Source organism: Harmonia axyridis, chromosome 4 (assembly GCF_914767665.1).
Source record: "Harmonia axyridis chromosome 4, icHarAxyr1.1, whole genome shotgun sequence".
Classification (NCBI taxonomy): domain Eukaryota; kingdom Metazoa; phylum Arthropoda; class Insecta; order Coleoptera; family Coccinellidae; genus Harmonia; species Harmonia axyridis.
The window spans coordinates 25,080,241-25,094,198 of NC_059504.1; the positions used below are offsets into that span (position 1 = coordinate 25,080,241).

At 32.7% G+C, this 13,958-nt stretch overlaps 1 protein-coding gene across 2 annotated transcripts in view; it reads right to left on the bottom strand.

Annotated features, from left to right (window-relative positions):
• LOC123679011 overlaps nt 1-762 on the bottom strand; it is a 293,836-nt gene extending 293,074 nt beyond the window's left edge. For both annotated transcript variants that reach the window (XM_045616321.1, XM_045616322.1), the window contains exon 1: nt 364-762. The gene's annotated coding sequence lies outside the window, so the exon portion shown is untranslated. The remainder of the gene's footprint in view (nt 1-363) is intronic.
• Between the last annotated feature and the right edge of the window lie 13,196 nt (nt 763-13,958).

A 13,958-nucleotide genomic window follows, 5' to 3' on the forward strand; every position in this document is an offset into this window, starting at 1 on the left:
ATATAAGACAATAATTCCCCATCAACTACAAAATCAATCTATAACATTGGAAAATGTATTTAATGTATGTAATGGTTATAAGTATAGGAACAACATTTTATGTAGTTCTCACCCCGACAGTTATGGGATAATGAAAAATGTGAGTTGAAATATTCTACTGGTTAACTATTATTTATCCTTTGGAATTCCATTCTAGAAATAAATAATAAAAATCAAAATCCCTGCATAAAAATCAAAATTGACTCATCATTCGCTTCTACTAGTTCGTTCAGTGATCTCGAGTAAAATATAAAACGCGAAATAAACAAAATCATTGGCTAACTACAGCCAGCGGTAAGTAGGTTACAAACACAAACTAATTACCTTCGAAGAACCAAAAGTCCTGCTGCAGAACCATTTGGAACTGATCAATTTCACTTCACATCCAAAACATCACGTAATATTTCCAACATAACACGAAACACAAAAAAAAACCCGCGAAAACACCTCTAAGTTTTAAAGTTGCCGGCAAGACTCAATAACTTGAGTAGACTGAAAGTATTTCCGTGGTCACAACACAACAGCGAAATTGTCGTGAGTCTTGTGGTAGGATGAACCTGATTACGGGCCCTCGGGGGCTCGGTAGAACCACGGCCAGATGGAGGAATAATGTCATTAAATATATTAACGGGTTGGAAATAGATACGAGTGATCTTCCTTTACTATACGAGCGCTACCTTGTAGAGAAACACACCATTCTTTCATAAGGACTAACTCCGGTTCTTGACCTCGTAATATTGCATTTTCAATCCTGTGAGTATATCTAGAGAGCACGGGCGTAACCAGGGGGGGGGGGGAGGTTTTGGGGTTCAAACCCCCCCGAAATGTTTAAGATGTCAAAATTCAATAAAACGAAATATGAAGTTAACAGGAATATATATTCGTAAGAAGATAAAGGGTGTTTTTTTAGAGCTATATAGCACCTTAAAGTGCAATAAAACAACGATGGATTATTCGATTGACATGAATTTTATTTATCCGCAAGATAATCTTGTGGCATTACATTTTAAATATGATTTCTGGCATATGACCGCCACGGCTGGCTCGGATGTAGTCCAATCTGGACGTCCAATTTTCGATGACTTTTTCCAACATTTGTGGCCGTATATCGGCAATAACACGGCGAATGTTGTCTTCCAAATGGTCAAGGGTTTATGGCTTATCCGCATAGACCAATGACTTTACATAGCCCCACAGAAAGTAGTCTAGCGGTGTTAAATCACAGGATCTTGGAGGCCAATTCACAGGTCCAAAACGTGAAATTACGCGGTCACCAAACGTGTCTTTCAATAAATCGATTGTGGCACGAGCTGTGTGACATGTTGCGCCGTCTTGTTGGAACACAGCTCCTGGACATCATGGTTGTTCAATTCAGAAATGAAAAAGTTAGTAGTCATGGCTCTATACCGATCACCATTGACTGTAACGTTCTGGCCATCATCGTTTTTGAAGAAGTACGGACCAATGATTCCACCAGCCCATAAAGCGCACCAAACAGTCAGTTTTTCTGGATGTAACGGTGTTTCGACATACACTTGAGGATTAGCTTCACTCCAAATGCGGCAGTTTTGTTTGTTGACGTAGCCATTCAACCAGAAGTGCGCTTCATCGCTGTCGACGATAAAATGGACGTAGTGCGCGATACGTATTCCGCACAGAACCATTATTTTCGAAATAAAATTGAATTATTTGCAAGCGTTGTTCAGGCGTGAGTCTATTCATGATAAATTGCCAAACCAAACTGAGAATAAATCACTTAACAGCTGTTGATTAGGTTTCCATCTTGAACAGTAATGCCAACTTAAAGTTATACACCTCGAAAAAAAACACCCGTTAGTAATGATATTTTCTTCTAAACATGCATTGGGGACTTTACAATTTAACGAATTTATTCGATCTAATTCAGTATGTTGAATTATCTGAATCTGAAGTACTTAGTAATTTCAGATCGTTCACTTTGAAACAAATTGTTTTTTTCAAAATCTCGAAAATATTTTTTTAATGGAATTTGTAAAAAAAGAATGAAATTATCACTCTCAGTTTAATTCATTTGTAATCTGAAATCTGAATTAAATTACCCCCACGTAATCCAGTCAATTCGTGCTCACATGTGCCCCTGAAGGGAAGTTATGCGGTAGTTTTGATTTCTTCGATCATATGTATTTTTTTTAGGTGCTGAATCCGAATCTGACATTCAGCACCAACATTTCCTAATTTTCTTTGTTTCTGGGGTACAGAATTCGAATCTGAGGTTTGCCACCAAAATTTCAAGGTAAAACATTGCAAAAAATGCAAAAAAGGTAAAAATTTTCATTTTTTGCCGGTTTTTTGTATACATATAAACTTTCTACACATAAATTTGAATTTGAGTACCCTGTTGTATAAATACAACGACGGTATTTATTTCCTAAATATATTCATAGGAATCGATGTAAATAAATAAACTAAATTTAATTTGCTTTTTTTCTCAAAACATTCTTGAGAAATAAAACTAATGAAAATAGACTGAATGGGTTGGCTCTCATAAAGTTGATATATTTAAAAAGAAAAACAGAAGACTTTTTTTATAATATGTAAATAAAATCAAATGTACTTTTTCTTTTGTGTTTTTGTATATGGTTAAATATATATTTTATAATAAATATGATTATGGTTATGTCAAGCCCTTTTATAAACATTATTTTCTTGAACCAGTGGCATATACAGAGAACGAGTTTGATATTTTTGCTATATCATGTACATGCAGGCACAATACGAACACTCATTTATTTCTATGAAAAAAATTCTTATTTCTCCCATTATCCTTTCTGTATACGCCTTTATCTTAAACCCCCCCCCCCCCCCCCCCCCCCGAAACTGAAACCTGGCTACGCCCGTGCTAGAGAGTGATTAAATCAGAAAGACACAGTTTTATTTTCTAAGTGAAATAACAATCAATTGAAGCTATTGAACGAACTCTTCATTTTCACTGAAATCATATGAAATATTAAACTGGCATGCAAAAAAAAGGTCACTAAGATTTCACACTGTTTTTTTCCAATAGAATCACGTGTTCAAATTGATTCAATGATATTTTATTCTTCGTCTATCTTTCATTAGAAAACCAACTGAATATGCGCAAAATATAAACATATGGGCTGAAAAACTTGATGAAAGAAATCATCTTCGAATGATTCTTCACGATAAATCAATCGTTTATCAGATACGCTCAACAATGGTCATTGAAAAGTTTGTCTTCCACAGAAACAATTTCATGAAATGAGTTTACTTATTAAAGTTTTGGGAGAATAGTGGCACTTATTGGAAATGGAATGAGTCAGAGATCTGTTGCTTGAAGAATGAATGTTACCATATCTACAGTCCAAAGGCATTGACAAGGCATGAGGAGGCAGACAGGCTGACCAGAAGACGTGGATCTGGAAGAAAAGGGTGCACATCGTAGAGGAATGACAGTTTCATGGTTTCCACATGGTTTCTTCGAAATCGCCATGTTACTGCTGTTGAAGATCGAAATCAATTGATGAAGGTACCTCAGGAAAACGTAAGTGAATGGACTGTGAGACGCCTCTCAGAATCTTTGTATTTCCAATCAATTCAATTATTTAGATTCATATTATTTTATAATATGTGGCTATATTGTTGACTAAAACAATAAATGGAATGATGCATTATTCGCAAAGCATGCATCTCGCGAATGGATGCGTAAATTTTCAGCATTCTGAAATTATGCTCAAGTCCATGACAACAGCTTACGTTTCCGACCAGAAAAATGAATATGAAATGAATATTATATTCGATATTTAATTGTAAAAAAATATATTTATAGAAAAATAATTGAAACGTTTTTTTTTTCATATTTATTCTCAATAATAAAATTAATAATGATTATATAACAACTTTATTTCATTGTTACAAAGATCAAGTCAAATTGACGTCACAAAATTACAACTATAAAAGTTTTGTAGCCTCAAAGTATTCGCTCAGCTAATATGGCTCAATATCTATAAGACAAATTTTCAGTCTCTTTTTGAAAACATTCAAATAAGATATAATTTTTGAACTTTTGCAAGTTCATTGAACAATCTTATGTACATATTAGAATCATAAGATGGATGTTTTTCCGTTACCGACAATCTTTGAATAGTATAATGCAGGTTCCCTGATCTTGTCTGCAGTACCGTATCTAGGGCGTGGCAAAGGTGGCACTTGCCACGGGCGCAAGGTCCGCAGGGGCGCCCAAAAATATCAAGAGAAAAAATATTAAAGCAACAGGCGAAATAATTCGAAAGATCACAACTCAGTTTTCATGTATTCTAGGGATTCATCAAACCAAGTACCTTGATATTTTAACCAACTACTTGACTTGAAAATCAAGCTCGGAAATTTTACATACATACTTGAACTTGACTTGATTTGCGATATTTATTGTTTACCCCAATAAATCTAGCAGAACCACTTTTGGAACTTAAGATTTATTTTTGGCCTTAATTTTAGCCTAATATATTATCCTATTGAAATTTTTTCCTCTCTATTGTCGGAGAAAACACGGCTTCTGCTAGCTCAACGTTAAGCTAGCAAAATCTAAAAGCCTAATCAGTAGTAGTAGTACTAAACTGTAGTGTTTATATTGTAATTATTATTTATAGTGATTAAATTTTGGTTCCCATTTCAAAATTGCTGATATTTCTGGTTCTTTTATGCAAAATAGTTTAATGAATGAAAGTGCTTGTTGCAAGGTTCCTTCTCATTTCATTATTTTATTTTTGATGTGACACTACAGAACGCTATAAACCAAGTAGCTTGATAGAATTAAAGTACTTCATGAATAAATACTTTACTCGACTTGAGATTGAAAAACTATTAGTTGACTTGAACTTGACTTGATTTCAAGTCAAGCCAAGCCAAGTAGCTTGAATATCAAGTCAAGCCGTGAAGCCCTAATGTATAATGTATATGCCTCGCAACGAACGATGCCGAGGAATCTGAAAACATTGAAAATATTGCTAGCCTTCCCTAGAATTTGCGTACTAAGCCTAAAATGATCAGTAAAACGAAAATATATGACTTAAGTTATAAACAAAAAATACTATAAGAAAATATAATGGATGAAAAAAAATCTTCGAAAATGAGGGGCGCTGTCTAATATATTGCCACAGGCGCAATAGTACTCAGATACGGCTCTGTGAGTAAATATATTCTCAAAATAAAAAACATAACAAGTTACCTCCATATAAACTATTTTCAGGTTAATTTAGTCTAATCATCAATCAGCAGTCTTCTTTTATCAATTGTAATTAACTTTGGCAATCTCCATTTTTATTCATCAACAATCTTATTCATCACTCTTCTCTTCATCTGACTCATAATAATTAAGATACACACATAATAGTGGCTTTATCATTTCCATGTAAGTATTTGGTAGGAGCCCAATTTACACATAGTACATTCTATCCACAATCCATTGCTCTATTGGTTGAGAATTTTAATATGAATCATAACATATTAGGCAGTAGGTATCATTACAAATCATTACCGCTGTCACTCTCGGTATCTTGCGTTTTGCTTTTTCCTGATCCTGATATTTTTCTTTACTTTTCTCCTTGCCTTTACCATTTACTTTTCTTGTATTTTTGTTTTTTCTGTTCCAGTTCTTGTAATGCCTTCATCTATTTGTCTTTTTTTTCTGCCTGTTCTTGAGCCAATACATTTTTTTTTGGCATGTCTGTTGAAATAGTCGTGTTTTGTAAACGTTGTTTTCTAGAAATCGATGTGAGGTAATGCGGAAAATTCAGTTTCTCTTGTCTTGCCTCAGTTTCAACAGATTTTCCATCGTTGATAACAGCAGGGGAAGCTTGACGTAACAATTGTCCAGGAGGTCTTACTTCTCTCTGTCTTGTAGTTTCACATCCGTAGAATAAAATAAAAATGTGTCATGAGAATTTCAGATACGATTGAATGTCGATTGGGTAAGTTTTTCCGCGGAACAACCCGCCCCGCCAGAAAAGAACTTGTTACCCCAAATTACTTTTATATACGAAAATTGACATACTGGCAAACTGACAAAATCAATTGAAACAATACTAAAACAATAAGATTCCTTACTTATGTAACTACAATATTGAGATTATGATCAATACTTATATAATACTCATAATTATTCTTCTTCTTCTTGAAACACCTGCAGAAGATTGGTAAATAAAACACAAATTGGTCACGTACAAAAAAAAATGATTGTAATTGCTCAATTTTTAATTTGTTAATAAAAATTATTTTTATTATTATAATCATTCATCTATCCCATTCCTTTGATTATTTTACTTCAATTCCAAGCTGTCCACAACAAAATTTTAAATAAGATAAAGCGGACATATTCACAGGCCCTTCTGTTCATCAGTTTTGGTACGTTATGCTCCCTCCTGTTATTCTAAGAGCATACCGGACATTTTGCCGGGGCGCAAATTGCGTTAATAAAACAAGATTTATTTTTCGACACAACAATTTTTTGAAAACCAGTAATTTTGCGGAATTATTCTTCTTTCTTCCTTCTCCGATAGGGGAGATCAGGGATCACTCTGGCAAAACTATCCCTATCCTCAGCCGTTCTTATCAGTTGTTCGAAACCTAGACCACTACTCCATGCACTGATATTCCTCAACCAAGACAAGACAATTTCTTCCTGCGAAATTATTATCTCTCATCTTACCTTGTCAACACCACAATATCTTGAGAAAATTTTTCATTAATTTAACTTCATACTTGTTTTACCAATATTATCTGTTATTCAGCAAATGGGGATTAAATTCGAAATGTTTCAATTTATTTTATCTATTTCAAACTCTTCCTACCAATATTTTGAATGTATCCCCTCCTAATAATTGATACCTACCATGAGTTAATTCAAAACAACACCAATTGACCATATTCACCGTCGCCATATTGTTGTGCGACAATACCAACTACCCAGTGTTCCCAACGGAGAAATATTGAGTTTACTAGAAAAATACCGCTAATATCAAAATTACTATATCAGCCATAGAGATTTTTCTTCCACTGACTAATTCCAAAAATGGAGCGAAGCCTTCATTTATACACTCGGCCACAGTTAAATTGTTCATAAAACCACCTTTCACTAATGTTTTTATTTCCAAAAGGTGAAATTTTTGCGAAATATTGTCCCAAACAAGCCTATCTGGCGTAGCAGCCAGAAAAGGTACACATAAACTTCACTCTAAAACTTTATATTCTGGAATTTTTCTAGTAAACTAAATATTTCTTCGTTGGGAACACTGGATAGTTGGTATTGTCGCACAACAATATGACGGCGGTGAATATGGTCAATTGAATGGAACTCATGGACCATAACGTCACTCCCTAAAGAAACAAGACACAAACATGAAACCTATATACAAAAATGGCGGCACTTCTGACATATTTATGACCCGTTGTTGGCACTGTGGGAATATAGTCCCCGTAGAACATTAATATATATATATCTATGGAAGGTAGAGATAAGGAGAAAAATCTCTTATGGTAGAACTATTGAGAACTGACCTAAATTAATGCCGCTAGTGTTAGAGGGTCCGCAACCCAAGAATGTAAGGCTTAGATCATTAATATCTATCTAACTTAAGTCTAAGAGATGAACATACTTTCATCCTTGTCTATTTCGTACTTTATCTCTTCTATCAGTACTAATAAATAAAATATACTCATATGTGAGGAAATGAAACAAATATCTAAATTTAATTATTCATTTGAACTGTCGGTGATACACTCCTGTCCAATATGAATACGATCAAATTTATTGTTGTTGAATTTGATGAACACGTCAACTGGGTGTCGCTCTGTGAGGCTTCGAAGTTGCACTCTTACTATTACATGTTTAGAAACTTAAGGGCGGTGCTGGATGTTGACCAGCTTGTGAGTATCTATTATGCACAAGTGGAATCTCGTCTTCGATATGGAATCTGCTTGTGGGGCATCTCAACCAAATCAAAGGGTGTATTTGTTGCACAGAAAGCAATTTTGAGGTGCATTTTTAACATCCCTAGGAGAGAAACCTGCACACACCAGTGTGCAGGTGTGCCCTCTGAGCAATCCTGTATTTTGCAACCTGCGTGTGAATCAATCCTTTTCGGCGTGTATTCATGTTATGAATCTCTTCGTTACGTTTGAAAGAGCTTATGTTGCTATAAATATAACACGAAATTTCAAAAATATATAAACTGGCAAGCGTCAAAATATTGCCGGACCTAAGAACCATCTTAGGTCCGGCAATATTTTGACGCTTGCCAGTTTATATATTTTTGAAATTTCGTGTTATATTTATAGCAACATAAGCTCTTTCAAACGTAACGAAGAGATTCATAACATGAATACACGCCGAAAAGGATTGATTCACACGCAGGTTGCAAAATACAGGATTGCTCAGAGGGCACCTTACTATCTAGGACCACGTATTTTTAATCATTTATCGGAAAATATTAGGTCCATTTCAACACTTAAGATGTTTAGGACGCGTCTTAAAGCATTTTTGATGCAGAATAGTTTTTATACTGTGCAAGTGCAAGATTTTTTTAACTGTCCTGTACATTAATATAAAAAAATATAACTACAAGAGTTTAGTAGCTTCAAAGTATTCGCTCAGCGAATATGGCTCAATATTTATAAGAGAGTTTTTCAGTCTTTTTTTGAACTCATTCAGGTTACATGAAATTCTTAAATTACTAGGAAGTGCATTGAACAATTTTATGCACATGTAAGATAGATGTTTTTCCGTCACTGATAATCTGTGAATTGGAAAATCTACACAGATTTTCTGATCTGGTTCTGTAATTATGATGAGTTGTATGTATTTCAAACACTTCTCTATGTTTGAAAAAAAAATACTAAACACTCAAATCTAAGTATATATAAAACCGCTTGCACATATACGTCAAACTTTAAACGTAAAATCACAGCCCAAACGGGACCATCTAGAGCAAAAATGACAAGAATAAGACCCCCCTCAAAATCGTCTGGAGATCCCGGGAAAAATCCCAAACCTTCGATTCTCCCCGCGGTTTTCGAGTATACGGGGTGTTTCGGATCATTTTGACATTTCAAGTCCCATATTTCTGTGGTATCTGTGGACAATTTGGCTGTCAGTGTCATGTTAATAATAAATATTCCATTTCGATATATGAAAGTTCTTGAAAAAGTTTGCAGTTTCCAAAATTGTTATTCAATATTTAAATAAATGCCGACAGATAAAATGCAAAGTCTACGGCGAATCAAAAATTCGATAGATATTTGTCAAAATTTGGAAATGAACATTTATATCATCGAATGCATTTTCCTCAATTCAGGTTTGTTTGAAGGGTTTGTATTATTTGGAATTAATTGGATGAATGTTACTTTATTTCAGGAATTTTTCGTTTATTTTCCACAATCTATAAAACTACATTTCCTTTCGTGAGAATTTGAATTTATTGCGACAGAAGATGGAACTACCAAAGAGAACAGAAGCTTCATTCATCAATTCAGTCTTGGATTGGAGTAAAAGTTATGCTACTATGAAACAGTATTAAACAGATAGAAAGACTCCTTATAGATAATTCACAATTGGCTTTATTACTGGAAAAAAAAGAGCCAAGTTAGTCAGATAACAGTCAAAAGTTTCCATGAGTTTTTTGAATATCTAAAATATACACTTTTACGACAGAGGAGTGCAAAAATATAAGTGACCCCGTTTTTGAAGAATTTGAGTGCAGTGCTGTTGAATTTATAATGAATAAGTCAACTCTTTCATACTAATAATTTCAACTATATATACCCTGTTATATTATATTCCGCTCAACTGAAACATGTATTAATAAGCCTTGGAAATTAGAGACTCTCAAACTTATCACCTGATTTCTCAAAAAGGTTTCACCAAGATAAGATATTGTAGGTAATTGCTTATGAGGTAACATAGGCCATGGGTATTTGAAAGGCAAGTCTATTCATTATGTCTCTTTTTAGTTGGTTTATTATAGCTATACTGAATATTTCTAAAAATAACATTCACTTTAGATGTGAATTAATTAAATTTGGACTTATGCATCATATCATATATGACTATGAAATTGAGAAAGACATATTTTTCTAAATTCCATTATAAGTCTTTCGAATAGTACTTTGAAAATATTGATTTCAATGACGTATGGAATATATCAGTTGAAATACTAGTCAAAATGTTACGACAGAAATAAATTTTGAAGGATCATTCAGTATATGAAGAATTTAACATGGCAGTCACTTTCGAAATTGGTATCAATTTTCCAGCAATTCAATGAAGGTATAAAATACTTTAAAAAGCAACTATTTATTGAAAATTTCCATGTCATGAATGAATGATCAAATTTGTATAAAAATGTTGATACCTACCTATTTGTTCACTAAAGTTTCCAATCTTTTAATCGTTATAGGAATAGGTGCTATATGGCCATTTCAAAAATGCTATCCTACTGATTTATTCATTGCTTTTCATTTTGGTAAGAATTAAATTATTCATTGATTCAGATCCAAAGTTAACATTTGAAAAAATCAAGTCAATGTAGTTATTGACCCATATGGGTCAATAGTATTGGCCGATACAATTTTAGTACCGATTTCAAATACTCAGTTCCTTTTGACTGAAGTAAAAATTGAACAATTATCTTTGTATCTTGAAATGAATTTTGCACTTTTCCAGTGTTCAACAATGAGATCATTATTAAATTGACTCAAGAAATTAACAGAGTATGCTATATCAGGACTAGTTAATACTGCTGAAGATATTAATAAACCTATTAATTTCTTATATGGTTCATCATTACAACTCTCTTTTGTTGAATCAAAATTCAATTTAGTTTTCACATGTTCACAATCAGACATGTTGAATTATTGCAATACATATTTGAAGAATATAATCGATAGCTTTACTACCTTTTCCATAATTTCTAGTAATATTCATCCCTAATCATTTTTTAGCTTCCCCTAATTTCTTTATCATAAAATTTTCTATCAGAAAATTCATTCAGAATTAACATTAGTTAAAACAAAAAAGTCATCCATGTACAATGCAACAATAGTAAGCCAGTTATTTTTTGATTTATGTAAATACTATGATCAATTGTTGATCTTTTGAAACTTTTATCTATCAAAATTTTATTTACTATATAGGACATAAATTGCCCTGTTTAATTCACTTCTGAGTAAAACCCAGAGCCACAAGTCTCGTTCTATAACATAGCATCAATACAATCTTCAGATACTAAAAAACTCCTTAGTTCGTCAGGAATTTCCAATAGGTCCTTCAAATTGTTCAATTATATTGTATTTCTTCACAAAATATGGAATAGAAGAATAATTTGCTGCTCAACTGAAAAATGTATTGATAAACCTTGGAAATGAGGGACTTCTTATAACCTGATTTCTCAGATATGGGTATCCGAAAGGTAGATCTATTATTCATTCTGCCTCTTTTCAGTTTGTTTATTACAGCTATACTGAATATTCCTAAAACAACATTTCACTGTAGGTCTTTTCATAGATCTTATCGAATGATTATGTAAATTCAATATTTGTCAAAACTGAAAATAAACATTGAATGCAGTTTCTTTATTTCAGGTAGTATTTCTATTGACTGATAATAACTCTCACATTTTGATTATGCATTTTTCCCAAATTTTTTAAATAAGAAAGAAATTGCCATTTCTAGAGAAATGAGAATTTCAGATTTCAAAATGTCTCATTTCTCCAAAAATGACTAATTACTACTTCAAATATATACACCCTATATAATAGTTGATCAAATATTGTGTATTTCTTTACAAATTAGTTAATAATTTGAAGCTTTAATCTCAATTTTCAGACTTGAATTGGTCCAACATCTCTAGATATTTCTAATTGATATTCCACAAATAAAAATCCTGTATAATTATCCATCCAAATCCTGTATAATAATCCATCTTCTGAAAAGAAAAACAGGTGAATGTTTACTATATAGAATTAATTTTGATAATGATTCAAAAGTGATGAAATTTTGCTTACTTACTAATTTTGGGTATTAGATCACGAATCCGGTGACATAAATTCCTCAATCCTGCTGGTTTTTTTTAAAAATTTGTAAAATTGGCTTGATGAAGGTAAGGTTATCCACATTAATAGCTAGTTTTCTTGTATTTTATCAACTGATTCTCGTTAGAAATGATTAATTAATCACATTTCAAGCTTTTCCCTAAAAAAAAATGGCTTTTTCTCGTCAAAAACTACTATTTTATTCATTGTTTACATCCGGTGGCGGCAATTATGTTCTTTACGTAACGTCTGTCAAATGCCAAATAATCTGCAACGTTGCCAGTATGCCCAGATCTTCTTGATGGGATCGGTCTTTACTTGGTAGAAATTCATATTAATAAATTGTTTGAGATTATGACGTATTATAAAACTGTATGGAAACTCATAACATGACAAGTCTACAGGGTGGCCACTTTTTTAATGGGATTGTATTGGTAACTTTTAAACCATAAGAGTTAGAAAGTCGGTCAAATGGAAAAAAAATTGCATGCATAGAAGCATTATTATTGAGATATAAGAAAAGTAAATTATGTCATTTTGATTTTTCTTTTTTTCCCACTTTATTTCAAATATCATCAAAAAATGTCACAGAAATTTTTTATTCGACAGTAAATTATCCTCAATTTGACGTAATCAGATTTCGTTTCCAACGTTTCGTACTCTCTGGGACACCCTCAACCTCAATTTTTTCAATACGGACCTGCATATTTTATGACATTTTTCGAAATAACTTTTAACGCTGAATTCAACGATATATCATTCAAAGTAGATTTTCAGGTAATTTTGACCCTTATCCAATTTTCTTTGGGTCGGATCTGTATTACCTTTATTCAGTTTAATTGGCAACATGCAATATGCAATAAATTTCGATAAGAAAGTCAACTTACCCATCTTGAACTAAATGGAACATATTAGAATCAAAGCAAGAAACCAGTATACTGGTTTCTTGGTTCTTCTTTTATAATAATCATTTAAATATTTCAATTCATAATAATTAAACGAAAGTATCATTTAACGAAAGAAAAATCAGATGATTATTCGAAAGTAAATGAAAATTAATGAAGTAAGTGTTTGAAATGTCCACCATTTTGTAAAATAGGTACACTTTACGGTTCTGGAACCCATACTTCTTATACATTTGCTTGTTTGGTCTCCTTGAATACCTTTCGAAACATTCTCAATTTTCTCGCGAGGTATCACTATTGTTGTATTTGTCATTTGTTCCGTTGAAACAAATTACAGAATCGAACTTTATTTTGAGATCATTACGATATAATTTGTGCAAGGCTTGGTATTCAAATTTGAAATCATTGTATTCGCGTCTGTTGACTATTTTATTAACAGCAGTTTTTGAAAAATTCCATTCACTGGCCACAGTTCTCGATTTTTTTCTGGGTTCGATTGAATTTGGGTCAGAACATTGATATCGTTAATAAACTTATTTTTTCTTACATACACACCATTAAATTTGGATGAGGGTCAAAATCATCTGAAAATCAACTTTGAATGACATTGTGTGATATATCGTTGAATTCAGCGTTAAAAGTTATTTCGAAAAATGTCATAAAATATGCAGGTCCATATTGAAAAAAATGAGGTTGAGGGTGTCCCAGAGAGTTCGAAACGCTGGATACGAAATCTGAATACGTCAAATTGAGGATAATTTACTGTCGAATAAAAAATTCATGTAACATTTTTTGATAATATTTTAAATAAAGTGGGAAAAAAAGAAAAATCAAAATGACATAATTTACTTTTTTTATGATATCTCAATAACCGGCCCTGATAATCTCGATTTGTTTGAACTGCTTTATAATGCTTCTATGCATGCAATTTTT